Source organism: Henckelia pumila, unplaced genomic scaffold, assembly GCF_033568475.1.
Source record: "Henckelia pumila isolate YLH828 unplaced genomic scaffold, ASM3356847v2 CTG_429, whole genome shotgun sequence".
Lineage (NCBI taxonomy): Eukaryota > Viridiplantae > Streptophyta > Magnoliopsida > Lamiales > Gesneriaceae > Henckelia > Henckelia pumila.
In genome coordinates, this window is record NW_027331826.1 from 1,257,609 (window position 1) to 1,280,000 (window position 22,392).

Sequence of the window (22,392 nt, forward strand, 5' to 3'; positions counted from 1 at the left end):
TTCATAAATCACATCATACCTATTTAAATGCCGAACAAATATTTAAAACATGCTAATAAATCATATAATTTAAATAATCACTCATAAAAACAATTTGACACATTTTCACATTATTTTAAAATTATTAAATCCCCTAGTTATGCATGCGGATTTACGTGCCGAATTTCTGGGCGTTACAAATTTGGTCAGCCTTAGGTAGACACCTAGACTAACCCCATGTCAATCCGTTACCGTTGACTTACTCAAAATCCATGAGCTATCCTAGTTGATTAGTCAACTAATTCCAAGCCAAACTCAGTAACAGTACTTGTAATCAAACACGAATCTTTGAATAAGTAAAACATGTATTATTACTTCAAGTTATGTACAATTTCCTTTATTACAATCCCATGTAATACATATAGTATTCAAAATACAACAAAATGTACATCCAATAACTTGAACTGATACAACCAATTTCTGATGATTCATTACAACTGAAATACTGTTTACAAATACATCAATACAGTATTTAAAATCGTCGAACTTGTCTTCACTCCTTGAGCATGAAGCTTCCAATCGACACACGCATCGATACAAGCATACTTCCGTCCAAGTCTCTCTACATGTCCTCCAGCGAAGAACTCCGGATAAATGGCACGTGATAGCTAACCAGCTATGCTCTGCGTCAGTGCATGTCAGTCAACTTCTTCTGCTCACGATCTACCATTAGCATTCTTCTTGTATCTAAATCATGCTTTTGAACATGAAGTATTCCGTATGCCTACCAAAAGCATCGATACAAGCATACCGGCAAAACCATGTTCTGCACGAGGTTAAAGACCTCACTCTCGAAACCTGTCATGTTTTAGGCACTCGAGGCATTCTCTGGTGAAGGTCTATCTGACAATCTCTCCAACTATGAGTGGAGAATCTTCAAGGACTGGAACCACATGGATTACTAAACACCATTCATTCCAAAAAGCCCTCAGAGGTATCTGACGCGATATAACCGATCTTCTCTTCCAGTCTTCCCTGGCTGGAATCCCTATGTTCTTCGATCAACATCCCAATGCATCGAATGACAAACCGTCCACAGCAGTCAGTCTATCTATCGATATGCTACTACTGGTGTTCTCATCACTGTTGCATTCCTTATAGTAAAAACTTCTGCCGCAAACCTTGGCACTGAAGAACCAAATCTTCTTTCGCTTGCCTCAATCAATCCTACAAGGATAATCAAGAAGTCTTATTATCAATTTCCTAAGTTCCTTGCATGCAGTGCTCTGATACCATAAATGTAGCGACCCGACCCGGATCCACTATCTAATCAGAGTTAGAGCATAATTAAGCATGCATTAAATCAAATTGCTGCGGAAGACTAAATACAAGTAGACCGGCAGAATACAACCGGCTAATCAAACTTGATTTATACAACCCAATCGAATTACTTTAAATAAAACCTACAGCTAATCCTGCTGTCTTCAAGGTCACTGGCTATTCCAGGCTCCTGGTGCTCAATCCTGCACCTATACCTGCCCCATCGAATAGGGTATCCAGATACACAGAAAATACTGGACGTGAGCTCTAAGCTCAATACGAAAGCATGGATAAACATACAAATATGATGCATGCAAATGACCGGGTATCCATATCTGGGATAACTGTATACAAACTGCTCAAACTGGCGCCTGGGATATAAGCTCGTCACATCGGGGTAGCTAACCACTGTGTGCGACCACTCATTCCCGAATCCCGGATGCGGACCGCGGAGTCCTCAAGTTATTAGTACCTAAGGGTACTCGATATCAAACGTTCTAACAGGGCTGAGCAACCCTAACTGGCTCATCTCGAAAGATATACAGATGTATAGGCACAAGATGATATACACATGCCGCATAACAATAATAACATGCAAACACATAAATGCAACATATAAGCATGCATATCTGCTAGCAATCTCAGTCAGTACTTACGTACCTTTCTAAGGCAGTCCTAGTTCCACTCTAGGTTCCAATTCTATCATCAAGTCTACAATGCAAATACCCATGCATCATTCAATAAGCGCTAAAAGCCTTAACTAAGCTATTGCATACTCCTAAATAATTAAAGGAGACCATAGCTATACCTGCGTCCGTTGTCAGCCCACTGATGGCGACTATCCCGTAACTAGGGCAATCCCCTGCCGCAAATTCACAGCCTCGAACACGGCTCTACAACACGAGCGCTGCTCCGCTACTATGTCAGACACTGTCTGACTATACTAAAATATGTTCCCTACTCCAACTCTAAAATAAGAGTACCCAAAGCCCTAAAATAGAGCCACGAGGGCGAAGGAAAGGAACTCGGAATTGGCAAGAAATGAATGCCTCGGACCTTATATTTATAGGCATCGATCGGAACCTCCGATCCTCGATCGGAACTTCCGATCCTTGATCGGAACGTCCGATCCTGCCATCGGAGCTTCCGAACATCCTTATCTGCCACATGTCAAAATCTCACTGGTTGACTTCGGATAGGGCGATCGGAGCTTCCGATCCCGATCGGAGTTTCCGATCCTTCCACACGTCATGCATGACATAATATCGATCGGGGCTTCCGATCCTGATCGGAGCTTCCGATCCTTCAGATACCAAATTGGTTTAATTAACATAATTAATCTCTTAATTACCAATTTCGGTTACGGGGTACTACAAGCCACCTCCTGAAGCGACGGCACAACGTGCTACATACCAGTGCCCGGTCTGTCTCTGTTATCTGATCCTTGACCTCGAGTTTATAGGGAGTTCACTTTGCATGCATGTATACTCATACTCTCGTACTGAGCGTTTTATGCTAACGTCTCGTACTCTGTGTTTCTGGACACCCTGTTCCATGGGGCAGGTTTGCGATTGGACGAGGCGGGTGGATCCAAGAGGGGCTAGTCAGTGGCTGACCAGCTGGAGCTTCGTCTAGGTTTTATTTCTGTTGTTTTGAGGTTGATACAGCTATTCGATTTGGTTGTATATTAATTGGATAGATTACAGATTTCTTTACTTGGGATTGTATAATGTTTATGGTTTCCGCAGTTTTATTCTGATATCTATTTAATTAAGTTAATTTCATGCCTAAGTTCTGTTAGTAGGTGATCCGGGTAAGGGTCAGTACCTTTATGGTATCAGAGCATGCATAGTATTCTTGGGATTTAGACTCTGCATAAGGTAACCGTGAGGTATTTTTGTAGATGGCAGATCGTGACGACCGGAGTTCTCAAGGCAGTATTGGTGGGCGTTGGGGTGATGCCGACCGGGAGCCTCGTCGAGAACGGCGTCATCATCATCATGACGACGAGCATTTCACTGTGCATCTATTCTTAGCTATGGGTCCTAAGCCCTTAGTTGGAGGTGAGTCTCCGGAGGATGCGAAGAATTGGTTAGACCGCATGGAGACGACTTTTCAGACTTTTCAATGCACCGAGGAGCAGAATATGGAGACCCTGGGTTATCTTCTGGATGGACGTGCGCGCAGGTGGTGGAGGTTTACTTCTGCACCTTTTGTGGCGGCGAGAGGAGTGGCCACCTGGACCGAGTTCCGCACAGCTTTTCAGAAGCTGTATTTTCCTCCTGCACTCCGACAGTCGAAGGCATGCAAGCTACTGAGTCTGCGACAGGGAGCCATGTCTATCGATGAGTATCAGCAGAAGTTCTTTGATCTGCTATCCTATTGCCCCGAGATTGATGACAGCTTTGGGATGAAGTATAATCTGTTCCTTCAGGGCCTTAACCTTGAGATCCATGACCGTGTGGCGGTTGGCGACGACATGTCCTACGAGGGTTTGGTGAGCCGTTGTCACTAGGCGGAGGACAGCATTCGGCGGAACAGGTCTTTCCCTCAGTCGAGGCCTGCTAGTTCTTTGGGTCCCCGTGCCCAATCTTTCAAGAAGTCTGGATCTAATTCTTCCTCTGGTTTTGAAGGTGTTGTCCGTTTTGGTAAGAAGGACAAGTGTGATCACTGTGGGAAGAACCATCCATCCGAAAAGTGTCGTAGAGCTTCTAGAGCTTGTTTCCGTTGTGGAGAGACTGGTCATATCCGGAGAGATTGTCCACTATCTGGGGGAGGCGGTTCTGGATCTGTTTCAGGATCTGGTTCTCAGGCCATCGTTCAGCAGAGGTCGCAGGGACAGCCTGCTGGGAGTTCTCATTTGAGGCCACGAGCTTCTGGCCAGGTGTTTGCCCTGAGACATGATCAGGCAGTGGAGGAGAATGAGAAAGTCATCGCAGGTACATTTTTGCTTTATGGTATACCTGCTCTTGTACTTATTGACACTGGTGCATCTCATTCCTTCATTTCTGCACGTTTTGTTAAGATGCATACGTTACCATGCATTGCACTAGACGTAGTGATGTCTGTTTCTACTCCAACGGGCCAATCTACTTTGGCTAAGCGTCTAGTGATGGGTTGCCCTTTAGAGTTCGAAGGGAACATTCTGTTAGCGAATCTCATGGTCCTGGCAATGGACGACTTTGATTGCATTCTGGGAATAGATATGTTGGCTACCTATCGAGCTTCAGTGGACTGCTATCAGAGATTAGTACACTTTCATCTGGAGGGGAGTGAGAGCTGGTTTTTCTATGGTGAGGGAGCGCGACCCCCGATGCCTTTGGTATCAGCTTTGAGGGCCTGTCGAGCTCTAGAGTCTGGCGGGGAAGGCTGCCTTATCTATGCAGTTGTTTTGTCCGCTGAGAGCATTGGGATAGAGAGCATTCCTGTTGTGGATGAATTTCCAAATGTATTTCCTGATGAGATTCGGGGTTTTCCTCCTGCTAGGGAATTCGAGTTTGGCATAGAGTTGATGCCAGGTACTTCACCTATTTCTAGAGTACCGTATCGTTTGGCTCCATCAGAGATGCGTGAATTGAAGAATCAGCTACAGGATCTTTTGGACAAGGGGTACATTCGTCCTATTGTATCTCCTTGGGGAGCTCCTGTTCTTTTTGTAAAGAAAAAGGATGGGTCGATGCGGCTGTGCATTGACTATCGGTAGCTGAATCGAGTCACTGTGAAGAACAAGTATCTGTTGCCTCGTATTGATGACTTGTTTGATCAGCTGTAGGGCACGTCAGTTTACTCCAAGATTGACTTGAGATATGGGTATCATCAGTTGAGAGTCCGTGATCAGGACGTAGCCAAGACTGCATTCCGTACTCGCTATGGGCATTACGAGTTTCTAGTAATGCCATTTGGTTTGACTAATGCGCCGGCTATATTCATGGATCTGATGAACCGTGTTTTCAGGGAGTATTTGGACAAGTTTGTCATGGTATGCATTGACGACATCTTGGTGTATTCGCGTAATACGAAAGAGCATGTTTCTCACTTGCGGTTGGTACTGCAGACTCTTCGAGATGAACAGTTGTACGCCAAGCTGAGCAAGTGTGAGTTCTGGATGGATAGAGTGGTCTTTCTTGGCCATATCATATCCAGGGAGGGGATTTCTGTTGATCCAAGCAAGATTTAAGCGGTACTTAATTGGTCGAGTCCGACGACAGTTGCTGAGATCCGTAGTTTTTTTGGGTCTAGCAGGGTATTAACGTCGCTTCATTCTGAACTTCTCTCAGTTAGCTCGACCGTTGATGCAGCTTACCCGCAAGGGTGTGGATTTCGAGTGGTCCTCCGAGTGTGAGGAGAATTTCTGTGAGCTTCGACGGCGGTTGACTTCTGCGTCGGTGTTGGCATTACCGTCAGGATCTGGAGGGTATGTGGTATACACTGATGCTTCTCTTCAGGGGTTAGGTTGTGTTCTGACTCAGAATGGGCATGTGATCGCATACGCTTCTAGACAGCTGAAGCTTCACGAGGACAACTATCCAGTCCACGATTTGGAGTTAGCAGCCATTGTGTTCGCTTTGAAGATCTGGCGTCATTATCTGTATGGCGAGAAATTTGAGATCTTCATCGACCATAAGAGTCTCAAATATTTGTTCACTCAGGCGGAGTTGAACATGAGGCAGAGACGTTGGATGGACTTGCTTAAGGACTATGATTGCGAGATTAAGTACCATCCGGGAGCTGCTAATCTCACCGCTGATGCCTTGAGTCACAAGGTGCGACTATCCGCACTTCAGACATGTTCGATGTCTAGTGCGATCAGTGACTGTTGTACTTCAGGTTATACCTTCAAGCATAAGAAAGGTATGCAGAGTATCCAGATGTTTGCGATATTATCTGAGCCAGCCTTGTATTCGCGGATTCGAGATGCTCAGATGTCTGATTCGAAGACCCAGCATTTAGCTCGTCTAGCTAACGAGGGTAGCTCGTCTGGATTTCATTATCAGTCAGATGGCTTTCTGTGTTTGTCTGGTAGGCTTGTGATTCCGCAGGATGAAGAGTTGCGAGAGGAGATTTTGTCTCAGGCAAAGTTGAGTATTCATCCTGGGAGAAACAAGATGTACAAGGATATACGTACTCGTTTCTGGTGGAAGGGAATGAAACGCAGTGTTTATCAGTTTGTTTCGAGATGTTTGGTGTGTCAATAGGTCAAGGCAGAGCACCGACGACCTGGAGGATTTCTTCACAGTCTGCCTATTCCTGAATAGAAATGGGAGTTTATCACAATGGACTTTGTGACCCATTTGCCGGTATCCCCGAGGAACTCTGATGTTATCTGGGTTGTGGTGGACCGACTCACCAAGTCAGCGCATTTCATTGCCTATAGCCGAGAGTACTCTATGGATCGCATGGCACGAATGTACATTCAGGAGATCGTTCGACTTCATGGAGTGCCTGTGAGCATTGTCAGCGATCGGGACCCCAGGTTCACTTCTAGATTCTGGGGGAGTGTTCAGCGTGCGATGGGTACTACTCTCAATTTGAGTACTGCCTATCATCCAAAGACTGATGGTCAGTCAGAGCGCACTATCCGTACTTTGGAGGATATGCTTAGAGCGTGCGTCATGGATTTTGGTTCAGCCTGGCAGGATCATTTGCCGTTGACCGAGTTCGCGTACAACAACAACTATCATACTAGTATTGGGATGACACCTTTTGAGGCGTTGTACGGGCGACTTTGTCGTACTCCACTCTTCTGGGAAGAAGTGGGGGAGAGACAGGCTGAGGGACCGGAGTTTATCCAGCAGGCGATAGACATTGTTGATCAGATCAAGAAACGGATTAAGACTGCACAGGATCGTCAGGCCAGCTATGCTAATATCAAGCGTAGGCCTTTGCAGTTCGATGTCGGGGAGAAAGTGTTTCTGAGAGTGTCACCTTTCCGCAAGATTCTCAGATTTGGCCTTAAGGGCAAGTTTACTCCCAGGTTTATCGGTCCGTTTGAGATCTTGGAGAGCATTGGCGATTTGGCTTATCGACTAGCTTTGCCACCGCATCTATCCAGTATTCACGACGTGTTCCACGTATCTCTGTTGCGACGGTATGTGGCGGACGAATCTCATATTCTGCAGCGGTCTGAGGTTCAGGTGAACAAGGATTTGACTTATGTTGAGAAACCTATTCGTATCCTGGATTTTAAGGATAAGGTCTTGCGGAACAAAGTCATTTCTTTGGTTTTAGTTCAGTGGCAGCGCCGAGGCACTGAGGAAGCTACTTTGGAGCTTGAGGACAGGATGCGTGAATATCATCCTGAGTTGTTTTGATTTCATTTTTAAGTTGTATTCAGTTGCAAACCCTGTAAAAGTTTGATTTGAATAAAGAATGTTTCTGATTTCTGTATTATATTCAGTACTTAAGATCTGATTTTGAGGACGAAATATCTTAAGTGGGGGAGAATGTAGTAGCCCGTAACCAAAATCAGTAATTAAGGAATTAATCATAATTACTTGAATAGAGTTCGGAGGCTCCGAAGGTAGGTTCGAAAGTTTCGAACAGGATCGGAAGCTCCGATGCAGGATCGGAAGCTCCGATCATATTACGTCAGGCATGACGATTGGCTAGATCGGAAGCTCCGATCGGGATCGGAAGCTCCGATCGCCCTATCCGAAGTCAACAAGTGATATTTTGACATGTGGCAGATCAGGATCTTCGGAAGCTCCGATAGCAGGATCGGATGTTCCGATCGAGGTTCGGACGTTCCGATCGAGGATCGGAAGTTCCGATCATTGTCTATAAATAGAGGGCCGGGGCTTCATTTCCAATTGCCAATTCCGAGTATTTCCCTCTCCTTTCTAGTCTATTCAAGTTGTTCTAGCCTTCCTTGGCTTGACCCGGCGATCGGCGAGGCGTTCGGAAGTCGTAGCAGAGTTGTGCCCATGTTCTGGAGGCATCGACATCAAAGGGCTAACGATGGACGAAGGTTTAGCTTTCGCTTCCTATAAATATTTAGGAGTATGCAATAGCTTAGTTAAGGCTTTTAGAGCACTTTAATGATAGTAGTATCATTTGGTAGTGTAGAGCAGACTATAGGCGTGGACCTAGAGTTGGTACAGCTTGCACTGTTTTGAGGTACGGAAGTACTGTTCGAGATATCCTGACTGAGTATGCATGTATTATGTGACTGCATGATTTATATGTCATTGATTTATTCTCCATTCATTTGCATACTGAGCTATCTCATTCGAGATGTCTGTTAGTAGGGTTTTTCCCTATCCTGTTAGTGGTTGGACTTCCATCGATTTGGGTCCGGCATATCCACTTGTATTATGGTATGGGAGCCACCTCTTGAAGCGACGGCACAGCATGCTACATACCAGGGCCCGGTCTGTATCTGTTATCTGATCCTTGACCTCGAGTTTATAGGGAGTTCACTTTGCATGCATGTATACTCATACTCTCGTACTGAGCGTTTTATGCTCACATCTCGTACTCTGTGTTTCTGGACACTTTATTCCATGGGGCAGGTTTGCGATTGGACGAGGCGGGTGGATCCAAGAGGGGCTAGTCAGTGGCTGACAAGCTGGAGCTTCGTCTAGGTTTTATTTCTGTTGTTTTGAGGTTGATACAACTATTCAATTTGGTTGTATATTAATTGGATAAATTACAGATTCCTTTACTTGGGATTGTATAATGTTTATGGTTTCCGCAGTTTTATTCTGATATCTGTTTAATTAAGTTAATTGCATGCCTAAATTCTGTTAGTAGGTGATCCGGGTAAGGGTCACTACATTTAGCTTGTCCGGATTTCAGCTACGTCAATCAAAGAAGAGGTAAGAGACGACATCGTTTGAAATGGGACGAGTTCTCGAATCGGATTTATATTCGAGAGTCCCGAAAAAATCACATACTTGCATGCTACTTGAAGTCTATGTGTTTGCTGTTTGATTTGCACATGCATTCATATTGAACCAAGTACCTTTGTTTTGCGGGCAAGAGAGGCCCAAAAGAGTTAGATGTTCTGTGGACTATAGTTGAGTGACATTGGTTAGCAGATTTTTACCAATTATCGAGAAACACTCTCTATAAGTGCCCAGAGTCTAGAGGAGTAAAATATACACCATCCACCTCGATCGGGAGAGTCGGTATGTTGGTGATATTCTATCCTCGGGATCCCAATTGAGAGAAGAGAACCTTTACCTTGTGATTATCCAGACTTGATAATCCTTGTTTTAAAGACATGCATTGAATTTTATGCATTTTGATTTGGAATTATTGATATGCCATTGGAATTCTTAACTGGTTGTGTCATATACTATGTTTGATATTTTAAGTGATATGCATGTTTTATCTCTTTTACTGGGAATTGTATTCTCACCGGATTTATCCGGCTGTTGTCTTGTCTTTGTATGTGTGCTTGGCATCAGGTTGGGCAGGACCGAGTCAGAGATCGCATGGCTAGGTGGATGAGTTGATAGAGTAAGACCTTGTTGTTGTGAAAGTCGAATTTGTATTTGAACTTGTATCGTATGGTATTTTGAATTCTGGAACTTAGAACCAATGTATGTTCTACTCTGTTGAGCGGTTGAACAACTCTATTAGTATTGTATTGTATGTTACTGAAATTTTGTACCAATGCATGATTTTGTTGTTAGAAAAATGATCGTTTCACTCCCCTGAGCTTTGGTCGTGAGTTGGAATTATTTTTTTAGCAGCAGGAGAAGCGCGTCGCGCAGCCCGTTCCTTCCCGGGCAGCCCGTTCTTTTCCGCGGCTCCTCGTGTTCGTTTGTGTTTAATTAATCGAGTTTAGAAGATTAGAAACAGGGTCTCACATCTGGATTAACTGTCATTTATACCTTTCAATATCGAGTCTGAAAGTACTTCAAATCTGAAAATATAACATCAAGATCATCTATCAAAATCTGCTCAACTTATGACAACTTGCTCAATGCAAACAAACTGCAAACCTTCAACAATTCTTTCTCGGTTCGAAGGCTAAATTCTCGAGTCGTCAAACTTTAATATAAAGATGAAATATAGTATTTGGAACAATGCATATCATCTTCTAACTCAAGAATTCTCAGCTCAAACAATAATATCAAAATCTTGACAATTCTTGAACCGGCGGCGTAACGGTTAAAAACCGACAACCGAAATAATATCAAAATCACTCTACCAATCCCTACCAACCATTATCCTCAACAAAACATCAATATACATTCACGACCAGCACAATTCAGAAAAGAAAGAAATCGAATTTTGCTTCTAAATTCATATAAAATCTAAACAACAGTCTTTTTCTGAACTGTCTGCGAATACGTAATCGGTACTAGCTCAATCACATATAGAATAGAAAATAATAACAACCCATCTTCAACATAAAAATAAAATCTGAGAAAAGTGAATGAAACTTGTACCAAAACGTAGCTCTTGGAGCGGTGATCGCAGATATATATTTGTAACGCCCCGTTTTTATCTTAAATTAGTTTATTTGAGTTAATTGGAGATTGGAGAATTCACGAGCCGACTTGATTTTGATCAGGGTTTATTTTGCAAATTTTAAAAATTTCAGGGACTAAAATGCAAATATTGAAATTGTTATATTATCTACACTTGTAGACTTAGTCCACTCTCACCATCACCTTCCCCAACTCTTTATCCTCCATTAGAGCCGCCCCCTTCTCATTCCAAGCTTCCATATTTCTGTCCGAGCTCGATCCGGCCGTTGGAATTTATTTCTGAAGGCAGTTTAGCGATCACTGCAACGAGAGCTACGTTATACCGTAAGTATTTCTCCGATTAGATACGTTTTGTTTTTCGGATGTTGTTAGAATCGATTGAGATTTGAGTATGTTTTTCTTGACAGAGTTCTGATAGTTTATTATCTGTCGATTTTGAAATAGAGCGACGTTCGAAATTGTTATGATTTTTGTTAGCCATTTTCGAAAAAGAGTTTTTGAGATTTGTTGGAATTTCCTTGTTATTGTTGTATTAACATTGATTCGAGTTGTTATCGATATTGAACTGCTGTCTACGTTTTCGGTTTAATCATTTATAGCCGTTATGCCACCGGTTTGAGTTTTGAGGATTTTGAACCGTGTTTGAGTTGAAGAACTTTGGGCATTGGGTTTGTTCGTTGTTGTTGATCATCTTTTGTCTCTGTAAAGATTCATTTGGAGTTGTTGAGACAGAGAAGCAGCAGTCGATCGTCTAGAGTTTGACGAAGAATCGGTAAAGAGATTACCTTGAGCCGATATTGTTGTTAGGTTGTATAGTTCTGATATAACCTTTTTATTGTAGCTTATCCAGAGTTGGAACTACTTGCATTGAAAGGTAAAAGCAGTCATCGTTAGCGGGATAGCATACTCGGGACAGTTGGTTCTCGAGTTTCCCTTAAAATCACATATTGCATCGATATTGTTCTAGCATGTGGGACTTGTATTTTTTTTATTATTTGATTGTATTTTTATGGATAAATGCCTTATGTTTTCATATGCATTCATATTGAGCCAGCACTATCGTTTCAACGGGCAGAACAACCCTTTTGTTCGACGTTTGGGAGCTATAGTCGAGTGGCCTAGGACGTAGTTGTTGCACCTAGTGCTAGCATACTCATTATAGTTGCTCAAAGTCTAGAGGAGTGGGATACGTGGCACCACCTCGATTGGGTGGGTCGGTGGGTTGTTTACGTGATCTCGTCCTCGGGATCCCAAAGCAGAGCAGCAACCCCTTGTTTATCAGAGTTGATATACCTATTTTAAAGATATGCATATCTTTTGTTTTGTGTTGATTATGTTGTCTTGAAAGCATGTGGTTGACTTATTACATGTATTACTTGTTATGTTGTTTTTACTGGGAATACTTTCTCACCGGACTTATCCGGCTGTTGCTTTGTTTTTGTGTGTGTACTTGGCAACAGGTGGGGAAGGATCAAGTCAGAAGAGGCATGGTTAGTTTCGAGGGCAAGAAGTAGAAGTGAGACTCGGTTTAGAAGTCAAATCAGCATGACAATCTAGTTTATATTTCATAGCATGTTTAGATTCGAACTCGTCGTTTCTGTTGTATCGATCCTGCGAGTACCCTGGACTGAAGGTTGTCGTTACATGTATTATGAACCATGTTATGTTTGAATGTCGTTTTGGTCATGTATGCATGTTGAGAATGGATCGGTTTTGTATTGGATTGGTTGAGCTAATTGCTGTTTTCTTTACTCAGTTTTGGTCTCGCTCGAGCGGTAGTTGGTGCTCGCTCGAGCGAGCGTTTTTCTGTGTGCGAGGCAGAACCCTGCTCGCTCGAGCGAGGGTGCTTCCCTGCTCGAGCGAGAGTTCTCTTGGCAGGCGGGCAGAACACTGCTCGCTCGAGCGGGCGTGTCTTGCCTCTCGAGCGAGGATCTTAAAAAATAAAAAATAAATTTTTTTTCATTACTTTTAAATCTTGGATCTTGTTTGCTTATTTTATTGTTCAATCCGAGTTTAGTTTGATGTTTAGAACCAAGGTCTCACAGTAAGTGGTATCAGAGAACTAAGATTCTTGGTTGAACTAGAGTGAGCGGGGTAGTTCGAGTCCACATGTATTGCCTCCTCGCATGTGTTTGATGTTTTTCTTTAATTGTTTAATTAATACCATGCGAGCATGCTTTATTAATTGAGCATTAATTGAATTACATGATTGTGTGATTTAAATTATAAAGCATGAACTACTTGAGTGTTTTTGTTATCGGCAGGTATCCGGTGTTCCAAGCGGTTGTAAGGGCACCGTATTGTAGCGATTGAGGTATCTTGTGTTCTAACCTTTTATTATCAGATGGGTCCTCGTCGAGTGATAAACAGAAACACACCGCCAGTTATTCCTGCGACTGAGCAAGCTAGCACTGAATTTGATCAGTTGGATGCTACAGCAACGCCGATGGAAACCCTGCTGAAGAGGTTTCAGTCATTTAATCCGCCCTTGTTGTTGGGTACAAAAAATCCAGTTGACTCTGAGAGTTGGTTGGATGACATTGATCAGTTGTTCGATTCCATTGATTACACAGATGACCGCCGAACTAGGTTAGTCATTCATCAGCTCCGTGGTGTTGCCAAGAACTGGTGGAACACAACCAAGAGATCCTTGGAGAACAGAGGTAGAGTTGTTAATTGGTCTCTTTTCAAAACTGAGTTTTATAAGTGGTTTTTTCCTGTTTCGTACCGGAAGGACATGGGAGCAGATTTTGCCAATCTGAGGCAAGGAAATCTGAACATCGAGGAGTACGTAGCCAAGTTTGACAGCTTGTTGCATTTTGCCCCGCACATTGCCGACAATGAACAAGCCAAAGCCGATCAGTTTATCAACGGCTTGAATCCCAACATCTTCACGTTGGTGAACACTGCTAGGCCAGATAACTTTGCAGATGCCATGAATCACGCAAAGGGAGCAAAAGCAGGCTTGTGGAGGCAGAGAGGTAATCAGATGGTGTTTCAGCAGCAGAGGCAGTTTCAGAACCAACCATCTCAGCATCAAAATCAGCCACCTCAGTTTCAGAACCAACAGCAGAGGTATGAAGGTGGAAATAGTGGGGGAAACAGAAGGGATCAGTACAAAGCAAGAGGGAAACAGTTCAAGAGGCAAGGGAACAATTCTTCTAGTTCCAGTGGTTCCAAGCAGTTTGGTTCAGGACAGAGTTCTGGATCATCATCTTTGTATTGTAGCAAGTGTGGAGGTAGGCACTCACCAGATCAGTGTGTGGGAGTCTTTGGTAACTGCAACACCTGTCAGCAACCGGGACACTTTTCTAAGGTATGCCCTCAGCGTAACAGAGATCGAGTTTAGAGTGGAAGTTCATCTCGACCTACAGCTCAGCCTGAGAGGCAGTCTTCTACAGTGCACTCTTTCCAACCTCAGCAGCAGAACCGACAGGGAGGTAACTCTAGTGCAAACCAGCCTTCGAGACATCAAGCACGAGTCTTTGCTTTGATAGAGGATCAGACTCAGGCAGCACCAGATGATGTTATAGCAGGTAACTGTTCAATTTTCGGTTATTCTGCTCATGTTTTGATAGATACAGGTGCTTCTCATTCCTTTATCACTGAGAAATTTGTGTTATTGCATGCTTTGCCTACTGAGTTGTTACCTACTGTAGTAGCTGTTACTTCACCTTTGGGTGGAGGTATTGTTTCTGTTAGAATAGTCAGGAACTGTGAACTCTGTTTTGAGGGAAATCTGTTATATTTCGACTGTATTGTGCTTGGACTGTCTGATTTTGATTGTATAGTCGGTATAGATGCTTTAACCAAGTACATGGAAACAGTCGATTTTTTTCTGAAAGTTTTCAGGTTCAGACTCGAAATGGCAGACGAGTGGAAATTATTTGGTAAGGGTTCTCAATCTAGAATTCCTTTGATTTTAGTGTTATCTATGACTCCTTTGTTGCAGAGAGGTGCAGAAGGATTTTTGGTGTATGCAGTTGATGTACTGAAATCTAGACCTGAATTGGTTGATATACCAATGGTTAGAGATTTTGCTGATGTGTTCCCGGAAGATGTTCCTTGATTGCCGCCTATTCGAGAGATCAAATTCAGCATTGACTTAGTGCCAGGTACTCAACCTATTTCCAAAGCTCCTTATCGTATGACACCTATTTAACTGAGAGAGTTGAAGGAGCAGCTTGAGGACTTGATTTCCAAGGGATACATCAGACCTAGTGTATCGCCTTGGGGTTCTCCTGTTATTTTTGTTCGGAAGAAGGATCGTTCTATGCGACTCTGTATCGACTATCGTCAGCTGAATCAGGCTACAGTCAAGAACATGTATCCTTTACCCCGAATAGATGACCTTTTTGATCAGCTGCAGGGTTCTTCTGTCTATTCGAAGATTGATCTTAGATCAAGTTATCACCAGCTGAGAGTGCGAGAGGAAGATGTTCCTAAGACCGCATTCAGAACAAGGTATGGTCATTTCGAGTTTATAGTCATGCCGTTCGGTTTGACTAATGCTCCAGCGGTTTTTATGGGTTTAATGAACCGTATGTTTCAGCGCTATTTAGATGAGTTCGTCATTATCTTCATCGATGATATTCTTATTTATTCGAAGAACCGTACTGACCATGCAGAACACTTGAGAATCATCTTGCAGATTTTGCGAGTTGAGAAGTTGTTTGCCAAACTATCTAAATGTGAATTCTGGTTGGATCGAGTTGTCTTTCTCGGTTATATTATTTTATGAGATGGGATTTCTGTTGATCCCAGCAAGATTGAAGTGGTTATGAATTGTCCTAGACCGACATCAGTACCTGAGATCCAAAGCTTCATGGGTTTAGCTAGTTATTATTGCCGATTCATTGAAGGTTTCTCGTCTATTGCCAAGCCGATTACCCAGCTGACTCAGAAGAATGCGTCTTTTATCTGGACTGCAGATTGTGAGACTAGCTTTGTTGATCTAAAGAGGAGACTGACCAGTGCTCCGATTCTTTCTATTCCGAAAGGTAATGGAGGTTTCACAGTCTATTGTGATGCTTCTAACTGTAGCTTGGGATGTGTTCTTATGCAACATAAGCATGTGATAGCGTATGCATCGAGGCAGCTGAAACCGCACGAAACTCGTTATCCGGTTCATGATCTTGAACTAGCTGCGATCGCCTTTGCTCTGAAGATCTGGAGTCACTATCTTTATGGTGAGTCTTTCGAGATTTTTTCTGACCATAAGAGTCTTAAGTACTTGTTTTCACAGGCAGAGCTGAATATGAGACAGAGAAGATGGTTAGATCTGTTGAAAGATTTCGGCTGTGAAATCAAGTATTATTCGGGAAAGCCCAATGCAGTTGAAGATGCCTTGAGCCAAAAACTTTGTTCTTTATCTCTTTCTTCTATCGGTGTTTCTCAGTTGATCGACGCTTGTTGCACTTCTGGTTTGGGGTTTGAAACAGATAGGAAGACTATCAGAGTGTTTGCTATTCAAGCCGAGCCGGAGTTGTTTATGGCGATCAAAGATGCACAGAAGTCCGATCCGGGCATTCAGGTTTCAGTGGAGAAAGTCAGATCTGGGCATCAGTCGGAATTCCAGGTTAGGGATGATGTTTTGTTTGTGAATAACCATATTGTTGTGCCTGATATTTTGGAGTTGAGGCAGCGTATTCTCTGAGAGGCTCATTGCTGTCGGTTCAGTGTTTATCCTGGAGGCCGTAAGATGTATAACGATCTGAAGAATCAGTTCTGGTGGAAGAAAATGAAGAGTGATGTTGCGAGGTTTGTATCTCGATGTTTGAACTTCCAGCAAGTGAAAGCAGAACGGAGGCGACCCGGTGGTCTGTTGCACAGTCTATCTGTTCCTAAATGGAAATGGGATCACATTTCTATGGATTTCGTCACGAAGCTACCGCGATCTGTTCGGGGATGCGATGTTGTCTGGGTAGTGATCGACCGATTGACGAAGTCTGCTTGTTTTATTCCGTATAGGATGACGTATCGTCATGATCAGATGGCTGGGTTGTATGTTAGCAATGTTGTGAGATTGCATGGGGTGCCGAAGTCGATCATTTCAGACAGAGACCCTAGATTCACGTCGCACTTTTGGCACAGTCTTCAGGAGGCACTTGGTACTCGATTGCTTCTGAGTACAGCTTATCATCCTCAGACCGATGCACAGTCAGAACGGACTATCCAGACGTTAAAGGATATGCTTCGAGCGGTAGTGCTAGACTTTGGCACTAGTTGGCAAGATTCTTTGCCTCTTGTTGAGTTTTCTTACAACAACAACTTGCAAGCGAGTATCGGTATGGTGCCTTTTGAGGCTTTGTACGGCAAGAAGTGCCGATCTCCTTTGTTTTGGGATGATTTGTCCAAGTCACCTGATTTGGGATCGGATATGCTTAGAGATATGGCAGAGCAAGTTAAGATCATTCAGTTGAGAATGAATTCAGCTCAAGATAGACAGGCGAAGTATGCGAATGTCAGATGTAGACCTCTGAGTTTTGAGCAGGGAGACCGTGTATTTCTTAAGATTTCTCCTTTCAGAGGTACAGTCAGATTTGGTAAGAGAGGAAAGTTATCTCCGAGATTCATCGGGCCGTACTAGATTCTCGAGAAGATAGGCGATCTTGCCTACAGACTTGCACTTCCTCTATCTTTATCTGGCATTCATGACATTTTTCATGTCTATATGCTGTGGAAGTATCATCCAGATCCTTCTCATATTCTTTAGCTTGACGAAGCCGAGTTAGACGAGACTCTGAGTTATTTCGAGCGATCGATTCAGATCCTTGATTGGAAGGAGAAGCAACTCAGAACCAAGTTAATTTCGTTGGTGAAAGTGCAGTGGAGCCGTCACGGCGTCGAGGAATCGACTTGGGAGACAGAATCCAACATGAGACAATGTTTTCCTGAGTTATTCGGATGACGTGAGTTCTTCTTACTGTCCTTAGTTCTTTATTCTAGCTTATAAGTTATGATTCTTATTGATTTCGAGGACGAAATCTCTTTTTAGTGGGGGAGAATTGTAACGCCCCATTTACATCTTAAATGAGTTTATTTGAGTTAATTGGAGATTGCAGAATTCACGAGCCGACTTGATTTTGATCAGGGTCTATTTTGCAAATTTTGGAAATTTCAGGGACTAAAACGCAAATATTGAAATTGTTATATTATCTACACTTGTAGACTTAGTCCACTCTCACCATCACCTTACCCAACTCGTTATCCTCCATTAGAGCCGCCCTCTTCTCATTCCAAGCTTTCAGATTTCTTTCCGAGCTCGATCCGGTCGTTGGAATTTATTTTCTGAAGGCAGTTTAGCGATCACTACAACGAGAGCTCCATTATACCGTAAGTATTTCTCCGATCAGATACGTTTTGTTTTTCGGATGTTGTTAGAATCGATTGAGATTCGAGTATGTTGTTCTTGACAGAGTTCTGATAGTTTATTATCTGTCGGTTTTGAAATAGAACGACGTTCGGAATTGTTATGATTTTTGGTAGCCATTTTCGAAAAAGAGGTTTTGAGATTTGTTGGAATTGCCTTGTTATTGTTGTATTAGCATTGATTCGAGTTGTTATCGATATTGAACTGCTGTATGCATTTTCGGTTTGATCATTTATAGCCGTTATGCCGCCGGTTTGAGTTTTGAGGATTTTGAACCGTGTTTGAGTTGTAGAACTTTGGGCATTGGGTTTGTTCATTTTTGTTGATCATCTTTTGTCTCCGTACAGATTCGTTTGGAGTTTTCGAGACAGAGAAGCAGTAGTCGATCGTCTATAGTTTGACAAAGAATCGGTAAAGAGATTACCTAGAGCCGATATTGTTGTTAGGTTGTATAGTTCTGATATAACCTTTTTATTGTAGCTTATCCAAAGTTGAAACTACTTGCATCGAAAGGTAAAAGCAGTCATCGTTAGCGGGATAGCATACTCGGAACAGTTGGTTCTCGAGTTTCCCTTAAAATCACATATTTCATCGATACTTGTTCTAGCATGTGAGACTTGTATTTTGTTGATTATTTGATTGTATTTTTATGGCTAAATGCCTTATGTTTTCATATGCATTCATATTGAGGCAGCACTATCGTTTCAACGGGCAGAACAACCCTTTTGTTAGATTTTTGGGAGCTATAGTCGAGTGGCCTAGGACGTAGTTGTTGCGCCTAGTGCTAGCATACTCATTATAGTTGCTCAAAATCTAGAGGAGTGGGATACGTGGCACCACCTCGATTGGGAGGGTCGGTGGGTTGTTTACGTGATCTCGTCCTCGGGATCTCAAAGCAGAGCAGCAACCCCTTGTTTATCAGATTTGATATACCTGTTTTAAAGACATGCATATCTTTTGTTTTGTGCTGATTATGTTGTCTTGAAATCATGTGGTTGACTTATTACATGTATTAATTGTTATGTTGTTTTTATTGGGAATATCTTTTCCACCGGAGTTATCCGGCTGTTGCTTTGTTTTTGTGTGTGTACTTGGAAACAGGTGGGGCAGGATCAAGTCAGAAGAGGCATGGTTAGCTTCGAGGGCAAGAAGTAGAAGTGAGACTCGGTTTAGAAGTCAAATCAGCATGCCAATCTAGTTTATGTTTCATAGCATGTTTAGATTCGAACTCGTCGTTTATGTTGTATCGATCCTGCGAGTATCGTGGACTGAAGGTTGTCGTTACATGTATTATGAACCATGTTATGTTTGAATGTCGTTTTGGTCATGTATGCATTGCTAAGAATGGATCGGTTTTATATTGGATTGGCTGAGCTAATTGCTATTTTCTTTACTCAGTTTTGGTCTCGCTCGAGCGGCAGTTGGTGCTTGCTCGAGCGAGCGTTTTTCTGTGTGCGAGGCAGAACCCTGCTCGCTCGAGCGAGGGTGCTTCCCAGCTTGAGCGAGAGTTCTCTTGGCAGGCGGGCAGAACATTGCTCGCTCGAGCGGGCGTGTCTTGCCGCTCGAGCGAGGATCTTAAAAAAAAAAAATGAAATTTCATTACTTTTAAATCTTGGATCTTGTTTGCTTATTTTAATGTTCAATCCGAGTTTAGTTTGATGTTTAGAACCGAGGTCTCACAATATTTATTTTGAATTTCTGACGGCCGGATCACAAGTTATTAGAGCTTTTACAGATAAAAAATAGCGTTGGGGAAGGTTCAGCCGTTCTTCTGCCCTCTTTGCTGATAATCACGTTGGAAATAATATATTATAAGTGGAAATTGAGATATATATAGCATAATTGCAGTTTAGTCCCTGAACTTTTGGCTATTTGCAATTCAGTCCCCCGAAAAGCGATTTAATTAAATTTCAATCCTTATTCATTTAAGAATATTAGAATTTAATTCTAAACTCTAAATATTCCCAAATTAAATATTCTTGGATTAAAATTAAATAATCATGGGCCTTACATTTCTCCCCCACTAATGCATGAGTTCGTCCTCGAAATCATAAGCAAGTTGTATATGCAATTCTTATACACATAAGATAATGAAATAACAGAAAATAGAATAAGAACTCACATCAATGAAACAACTCTGGAAATCTCTGTCTCATATCTGACTCAGTCTCCCAAGTCGCTTCTCCAGTGCCATGTCGACTCCACTGAACTTTGACTAACTGAATCGTCTTATTTTTGAGCTGTTTATCTTTGCGATCAAGAATGTGAATAGGCTGCTCAAAATAACTGAGAGTCTCGTCAAGTTCAGCTTCATCAGACTAAGAATATGGGAAGGATCAGGCTGATACTTCCGCAGTATAGAGACGTGGAATACATCATGAATACCAGACAAAGATGGAGAAAGAGCGAGTTGATAAGCAAGATCGCCTATCTTCTCGATAATCTCATATGGACCAATAAAACAAAGAGATAACTTTCCTCTCTCGCCAAATCTGACTGTCCCTCTAAACGGAGAAATCTTCAAGAACACTCTTTCTCCCTGATCAAAAGATAGAGGTCGTTGTCTGATATTCGCATACTTTGCTTGTCTATCCTGAGTCGTTTTCATTCTTTTCTGTATAAGCTTCACCTTTTCAGTCATTTCTCGGATCATATCAGGCCCAACGTCAGGTACTTCTGAGATATCATCCCAATACAATGGTGATCTACATTTCTTTCCGTACAGTTCTTCAAATGGAGCCATCTCAATGCTAGTCTGATAGCTGTTATTATAAGAAATTTTTGCAAGTGGTAATGAATCTTTCCAACTAGTACCAAAGTCTAGTACTACAGCTCTTACCATATCGTCAAGTGTCTCGATAGTCCGCTCTGACTGTCCGTCTATTTGAGGATGATAAGCTGTACTCAGATGCAATTGAGTACCAAGAGCGTGTTGCAAGCTATGCCAAAAGTGTGATGTAAATCTAGGGTCTCGATCTGAAACGATAGATTTAGGCACACCATGTAATCTTACCACTTCTCTGACGTAGATCTCTGCCATATGATCATGTCTGTACGTCATTCTGTACGGAATAAAGCATGCTGATTTCGTCAACCTATCAATAATCACCCAAATGGCATCGCACCCTCTGGATAAACGTGGTAGCTGTGTAACAAAATCTATGGAAATGTGATCCTATTTCTATTCTGGAACTGATAAACTCTGCAATAAACCACCTGGCTTCTTTCGTTCAGCTTTTACCCGTTGGCAATTCAAACATTTGGATACAAATTCAGTCACATCTGACTTCATCTGTGTAACGCCCCGAAATTATCTTAATATAATTTATTTGAGATAATCAGAGATTACAGAGTTCAAGAGCCGACTTGATTTTGATCAGGGTCCTTTTTGCAAATTTTGGATTTTTGAGGGACTAAAATGCAAATTTGGGATTTGTTACATATTTAAGAGAGATTTGACTCTTCTTCCTTCCGCATTCTCCTCCTCCATCGTCTATCCCTCCATTGAAGAGAAAATATTGAACTTCAATCTTTCTGATTTCACTTTCCGGTCGATCCGTCTGTTAGAAATTATTTCTGAAGCCATATTAGCGATCACGGCTGCGAGAGCTTCGTTCTATAGTATGTTTTTCTTCGATCAACTAGACTTCTATTTTTGGATGTCGTTAGAATTGATTGAGTTTGGAGTATGTTGATCTTGGCAGAGTTCTGATCGTTTATTCTCTGTCGGTTTTGAAATAGAGCGTCGTTCGGATTTGTTATGATTTTTTGGAAGCCATTTTCGAAAATGAGGATTTTTAGATTTGTTGGGTTTGAGCTTTTTTTGTTGTTTGGGCATTGTATTGAGTTGATATCGTTTTTATGATGCTGTTTGCGATTCCGGTTTAATTATAATATAGTCGTTATGCCGCCGGTTTGAAATTGAGATTTTGAACCATTTTGAGTCGATGATATTTGGCTATATAGTTTGATCGTCATTGTTGATCTTCTCTTACCTCCGTACAGATTCGTTCAAAGGCCGTTGAGTTGTGAGATTTCAGGAGTTGAATCGCTTTGAAGATTGTAGCCGGTATAGTATCGATTTCTTATATTCGATTGAGAAAGTTTGATGGAATCTTGATTGAGGAATCGTTTTTGTTTCCAGGTTTGGAGCATCGACGTTTGAGAAAAGGTATAAGATGACTTAGACTGAAATGGAACGAGTGACTCGAATCCGACTTGATTCGAGTGTTCCGAAGAATCACATACTTGCATGCTATTTTCTTTTGCTCGAATTTA

The 22,392-nt window shown here is 42.3% G+C and overlaps 1 long non-coding RNA gene across 1 annotated transcript; it reads left to right on the top strand.

Annotated features, from left to right (window-relative positions):
* Positions 1-11,467: 11,467 nt before the first annotated feature.
* LOC140871157 (uncharacterized) lies at positions 11,468-19,376 on the top strand. The gene is made up of 3 exons (XR_012147625.1): positions 11,468-11,514; positions 11,584-11,616; positions 19,216-19,376. It is a non-coding gene; the product is annotated as an uncharacterized lncRNA (long non-coding RNA).
* Positions 19,377-22,392: the final 3,016 nt, after the last annotated feature.